Source organism: Heterodontus francisci, chromosome 20 (assembly GCF_036365525.1).
Source record: "Heterodontus francisci isolate sHetFra1 chromosome 20, sHetFra1.hap1, whole genome shotgun sequence".
NCBI lineage: Eukaryota > Metazoa > Chordata > Chondrichthyes > Heterodontiformes > Heterodontidae > Heterodontus > Heterodontus francisci.
The window spans coordinates 48,590,957-48,597,696 of record NC_090390.1 but is presented as its reverse complement, the minus strand read 5'-3'; the positions used below and the strand labels follow the sequence as shown (position 1 = coordinate 48,597,696).

The 6,740-nt window shown below is 44.8% G+C and overlaps 1 protein-coding gene across 2 annotated transcripts in view; it reads left to right on the top strand.

The window, feature by feature from the left end:
- The first annotated feature begins 544 nt into the window (after positions 1-544).
- Positions 545-6,740, top strand: part of mgmt (O-6-methylguanine-DNA methyltransferase) — a 449,047-nt gene continuing 442,851 nt past the window's right edge. The window contains exon 1 of one of the 2 annotated variants that reach the window (XM_068052719.1): positions 545-750. The gene's annotated coding sequence lies outside the window, so the exon portion shown is untranslated. The remainder of the gene's footprint in view (positions 751-6,740) is intronic. The other variant, XM_068052718.1, reaches the window with a different exon arrangement.

Below are 6,740 nucleotides of genomic sequence, written 5' to 3'. Positions count from 1 at the left end.
TTATGTAATATACCCCCTTTAAAATTGTACCATCTAGTTCATATTGCCTTTCTTCATTCTTGCATCACTTCACACTTGCCTGCATTAAATTTCTTTTTAGGTACTAATTAACTTGTGTATTTTCAGAAATTAATGTGTTTACTAACCAATTTCCCTGTATGTTTTAACACATTAATCTTTTAATACAATCTATAAAAATACAGAAAGGGTAATTAAATCAAGAACATGGAGGCATTTACTCACAAAACAATGTGAGACTGGTCTCCTCTTCCCTTTGTGGCCTAACTGCCTAATCAAAATGATTTTGAGTACCTACCACTTATCATTACTGACACGAGCGCTAAGATTTCCATTACAACATAAACTCTACAACCTTTCAGCTCGGCCTCGGCAAAGAGTTAACATGTTGAAACAACAACTGAAATTTAGTAAAGTGGAATTAATCTGCGCAAACTCAACAGCTTCTTCCCCTCTAACGGAAGTTCATGACCTGAAACATTAACTCTGCTTCTCTTTCACAATCACTTTTTCTCTCTTCCCACAAATGGTGCCTGACCTGCTAAGTATTTTCCGTTGGTTTGGTTGAGAGATTTTGCCCTGGCTGTGTGGGGATAAGATTTAACACACCTGAGAGGGGACACTAGTTAATGAATAGCTTAGAGAGTGGGCGTGGCCAGGGCAGTTCTGTGTAACTTCTCACTTGTTATAAGGACGCTGCGTGGGCGGAACTTTCCTGGTGGACCAAATTCAGTAAGTCGTAGTTTCTCTCATTCGGAGGCATTTAAAATTTGTTTTTTTTAATAAACATGAGAAGAGTTTGCGTCTAGTTGCCTCGCACGCGACAGGAGAGGAAGTTGCGCAAGCTCAGAGTGGATACTTTGTATGCCTGAATGTATCGGCCGCACATGTAGCGGGGCCGCGGCTAAAGCAGTTCTGACATCGCCTTTCCCAAATTAAACCTCAACTCATTCCGCTTCTAATGCTTAGGACAACTTCAGTTGTGTGTGAGAGAGACAAATAAAAGCAGCGGTCTCCTGTCACTGTATCGATCTAAGGTTTCCGTACAGGCCTTTCCAGTAGTTAAATATTAGCTCGATGTAAATTTGTATCGTTATAATGCTTTGCTTAGAATGCTTGGGATAATTGCAAAATTGTGCCGCAGTTCAGTCAGCAGTCGAATCCTTCAGCTACTTTCCTCATTTTAATTTTAGTGATTCTACTGACAAGGCCCACTGCTCCTTTAAAAGAAAATAACGCCGCAGAGAGGTGCACTTGGCACTTTTCTGTGTCCCAGAGCATTTTGAAAAGTCCTGCCACTGAATGATCCTTAGTCTAAGGGCTTCTCTGTAGAGCTCTGCTGACTGACATTTCAGTGTACGGGTACTCTCTGCTGAGAGGAGGATCCTCGTGGAGTACATTCACCAGTCACCATGCAGTGCTGTAAACAGACTAATCTATGACTGGTGAACATACTCCAGGTGGATCTCCTACCTGACATTACTGGCACTGGTCTGTTTCTCTTCAGTGAAACATTAGTCAATTGGGTTTTATGGAGATGTCCTTTGACTACCAATTATTATCCCTTCTTAGAAGTCTGTTAAAAATTAAATGCTCTGGGATGTGTAAGAGGGTAAGTACTTTACATTAACAGTACTTATCCCGGTTGTACTGTTCTTCAAAGAATTTGCAGCATATATATTCAGAAGCCACAGTCTGAGCAGCTTAATAGTGTGTGCTGTGTACTGTTTTTAGTTTATGCAGCCAATTTTTTATATTAGATATAATAATTTGCGCAGTCAGTAGAATCCTGAGGTTCTACTACAGTCAGGAAGTATTTTGGAGAACTCATGTGGTAGAATGTACTGCATTGATATAAATCCCTTTGCAAAGTAGGATGTTTACAATTGTCTGATTGTTCTCTCATCACTTCATGTCAGAGATTTATTAGCATTTTCAGAACTCATACTGTTTCTTATGTTGTCACTTGCTTTTTATTTATGATTTTATCCCTCGTTTTAAAAAGGCAAAAACACGAGCACTCATTAAAAAACACATGTTAAAAGAAGTATGATTTGGTAATGCATATCAAAGACAAGATATTTATTGATGCAGCAGTTAAATTTAGCTTCTCCCTTTCACTTATGTTTCCACAAAACTTCTGCTGAGGCATCACTGTCAGCCCGCAGACCGACAGCAGCTCTTGTAAGTTTCCATTGCCATCCTCGTACTGATTCTGATCCAGGTCTACATTTCTAATTGCTGCCACCTGCCTTTGATTGCTGAATCTGAACATCTAGTGTACAGGCTGGAGAATGAGTACTGAACTCGGTATTGGAGGTTTTGGAAGGCTTAAAAGTGGACAAATCTCCAGGTCCGGATGATTTGTGTCCCAGGATGCTGTGGCGAGGGTGGAGATTGCAGGGGCTCTGACCCTAATTTTTAATTCCTCTGTGGCCACGGGGGAGGTGCCAGAGGACTGGAGAACAGCTACTGTGGTCCCACTATTTAAGAAAGGTTGTAGAGATAAGCCAGGGAACTACAGACCAGTGAGTCTCACATCAGTGGTAGGGAAACTATTGGAGAAAATTCTGAAGGAGAGAATCGAACACCACTTGGAGAGGCAAAATTTGATTAGGAATAGTCAGCATAGCTTTGTCAGAGGGAGGTCATGCCGAACAAATTTGATTGAATTTTTTGAGCATGTGACCAGGTGTGTAGATGAGGGTAGTGCAGTTGATGTAGTTTACATGGATTTCAGCAAAGCCTTTGACAAGGTCCCACATGGGAGACTTATCAAGAAAGCAAATGCACATAGGATGCAAGGTAACTTGATAAGGTGGATTCAAAATTGGCTTAGCTGTAGGAGACAGAGTATGATGACAGACAGTTTTAGTGACTGGAAGCCAGTGTCCAGTGGCGTACCACAGGTCCCCTATTTATTTTATTTTTATTTAGAGATACAGCACTGAAACAGGCCCTTCGGCCCACCGAGTCTGTGCCGACCAGCAACCACCCGTTTATACTAACCCTACAGTAATCCCATATTCCCTAACACCTACCTGCACTCGGGGCAATTTACAGCAGCCAATTTACCTATCACCTGCAAGTCTTTGGTGGTGGGAGGAAACCGGAGCACCAGGCAAAAACCCACGAGGACACAGGGAGAACTTGCAAATTCCGCACAGGCAGTTTGTCATTTATATAAACGACATAGATGACTGTGGGGGTAGGATCAGTAAGTTCGGGGAAGACACAAAGATTGGCTGAGTGGTTAACAGTGAGGTGGAGTGTCTTAGGTTACAGGAAGATATACACGGGATGGTCAAATGGGCAGAAAAGTGGCAGATGGAATTTAACGCTGAAAAGTGTGAGGTGATGCACTTTGGAAGGAGTAATGTGATACGGAAGTATTCAATGAATGGCCTGACACAGGGAAGTTCCGAGGAACAAAGGGACCTTGGCGTGTTTGTCCCTAGTTCTCTGAAGGCAGAAGGGCAGGTTAATAGGGTGGTGAAAAAGGCATATGGGACCCTTGCCTTTATCAATCGAGGCATAGATTACAAAAGCAGGGAGGTCATGTTGGAGTTGTACAGAAGTTTGGTAAGGCCACAGCTGGAGTACTATGTGCAATTCTGGCCGCCACATTATAGGAAGGATGTGATTGCATTGGAGGGGGTGCAGTGGCAATTCACCAGGATGTTGCCTGGGATGGAACATTTAAGCTATGAAGAGAGGTTGGATAGGCTTGGGTTGTTTTTACTGGAGCAGAGAAGACTGAGGGGTGACCTGATCGAGGTGTACAAGATTATGAGGGGCATGGATAGGGAGCAGCTGTTCCCCTTAGTTGAAGAGTCAGTTACGAGGGGTCACAAGTTTAAGGTGAGGGGCGGGAGGTTTAAGGGGGACTTGAGGAAGAACTTTTTTACTCAGAGGGTGGTAACGGTCTGGAATGCCCTGCCTGGGAGGGTGGTAGATGCAGGTTGCCTCACATCCTTTAAAAAAGAAATGCTGGAAATACTCAGGTTTGGCAGCATCTGTGGAGCGAGAGAAGCAGAGTTAATGTTTCAGGTCAGTGACCCTTCATCAGAACTAGCAAATATTTGAAATGTAAAAGGTTTTAAGCAAGTAAAGCGAGAAGGTGTTGAGACGACAAGGTCACTGAAAATAACTGACCAGAAGGTCATAGAACAAAGGCAAGTGGTGTGTTAATGGTGTGGTGAAAGACAAAGCGTTAGCACAGAGAGGGTGTAAATTAACAGAAAAATGAACAGTCCTGGTCCCAAACACAAACATGAAAAAAAACAGTGGGTCGGCACAGTAGAAACAAACTAAAATAAAATAAACAAATAAAGAAAACATTTTTAAAAACTAAAAATAAAAATGGGGGGCCCAGCATGCTCTGAAATTATTAAACTCCAGTGTTCAGTCCGGCAAGCTGTCGTGTGCCTAATCGGTAAATGAGGTGCTGTTCCTCGAGCTTGCGTTGATGTTTGCTGGAACACTGCAGTAATCCCAGGACAGAGATGTGGAGCAGTGGCGGGGGGGGGGGGGTGTGTTGAAATGGCAAGCAACCGGAAGCTCGGGGTCATGCTTTCGGACAAATGGAGGTGTTCTGCAAAGCGGTCACCCAATCTGCATTTGATCTCCCCATTGTAGAGGAGACCACATTGTGAGCAGTGAATACAGTATACTAAATTGAAAGAGGTACAAGTAAATCGCTGCTTCACCTGAAAGGAGTGTTTGGGGCCTTGGATAGTGAGGAGAAAGGAGGTAAATGTGCAGGTATTACACCACCTGCGATTGTATTGGAAGGTGCAGTGGGAAGGGGATGAGGTGGTGGGGGTAATGGAGGAGTGTACCAGAGTGTCACGGAGGGAATGATCCCTTCGGAATGCTGACAGGAAAAGGGAAGGGAAGATGTGTTTGGTGGTGGCATCACAGTGGACGTGGTGGAAATGGTGGAGGATGATCCTTTGGATGTGGAGGCTGGTGGGGTGGAAAGTGAGGACAAGGGGAACCCTGTCACAGTTCTGGGAGAGAGGGGAAGGGGTGAGGGTAGAGGTGCGGGAAATGGGCCAGACACAGTTGAGGGCCCTGTCAACCACGGTGGCGTGGGGTGGGGTGGAATCCTCGGTTGAGGAAAAAGGAAGACATATCAGAAGCACTGTCGTAGAAGGTTGCATCATTAGAGCAGATGCGTCGGAGACGGAGAAACTGGGAGAATGGAATGGAGTCTTTACAGGAGATAGGGTGTGAAGAAGTGTAGTCGAGGTAGCTGTGGAAGTCATTGGGCTTATAATGAATATTAATAGACAGCCTATCCCCAGAGATGGAGACAGAGAAGTCAAGGAAGGGAAGGGAAGTGTCAGAGATGGACCATGTAAAGGTGAGAGAAGGGTGGAAATTAGATGCAAACTTGATAACATTTTCTAGTCCCGGGCACTAGCAGGAAATGGCACCGATACAGTCATCAATGTACCAGAAAAAGAGTTGAGGAAGGGGGCCTGAGTAGGACTGGAACAAGGAAAGTTCGACATATCCCACAAAAAGACAGGCATAACTAGGACCCATGTGGGTACCCATAGCAATACCTATTACTTGAAGGAAGTGAGTGGTTTTGAAGTTGTTCAATGTGAGAACATGGCTTGGTGTCGCATTTCTTATCTTTTTTTTATTCGTACATGGGATGTGGGCATCACTGGCCAGGCCAGCATTTATTGCCCTTTCCTAATTGCCCTTGAGAAGGTGGTGGTGAGCTGCCTTCTTGAACTGCTGCAATCCTTGGGATGTAGGTACACTCACAGTGCTGTTAGGAAGGGAGTTCCAGGATTTTGACCCGGCGACAGTGAAGGAACGGCGATATGGTTCCAAGTCAGGATGTTGTGTGGCTTAGAGGGGAACTTGCAGGTTATGGTGTTCCCATGCATCTGCGGCCCTTGTCCTTCTAGGTGGTAGAGGTCATGGGTTTGCAAGTTGCTGCAGTGCATCTAATAGATGGTACACACTGCTGCCGCTGTGCATCGATGGTGAAGGGGTGAATGTTGAAGGTGTAGATGGTGTGCCAATCAAGCGGGCTGCTTTGTCCTGGATGGTGTCGAGCTTCTTGAGTGTGATTGGAGCTGCATCCATCCAGGCAAGTGGAGAGCATTCCATCGCACTCCTGATTTGTGCCTTGTAAATAGTGGACAGCCACTGGGGAGCCAGGAGATGAGTTACTTGCTGCAGAATTCCCAGCCTCTGACGTGCTCTTGTAGCCACAGTATTTATATGGCTGGTCCAGTTCAGTTTCTAGTCAATGGTAACCCCCAGCATCTTGATAGTAATGGATTCGGCGATGATAATGCCATTGAACTTCGAGGGGAGATGGTTAGATTCTCTCTTGTTTAAGATGGTCATTGCCTAGCACTTGTGTTGTGGAAAGCTACTGGCCACTTATCAGCCCAACCCTGGATATTGTCCAGTACTTGCTGCATATGGACATGGGCTGCTTCATTGGCTGAGGAATTGTGAATGATCCTGTACATTGTGTAGTCATCAGCAAATATCCCCATTTCTGCCCTTATGATAGATGGAAGGTCATTGATGAAGCAGCAGAAGATGGTTGGGCTTAGGACACTGCTCTGAGGAACTCCTGCAGTGATGTCCTGGGACTAAGATGATTGACCTCCAACAAATACAACCATCTTCCTTTGTGTTAGGTATGACTCAAACCAGCAGAGAGTTTTCCCCCTGATTCCCAT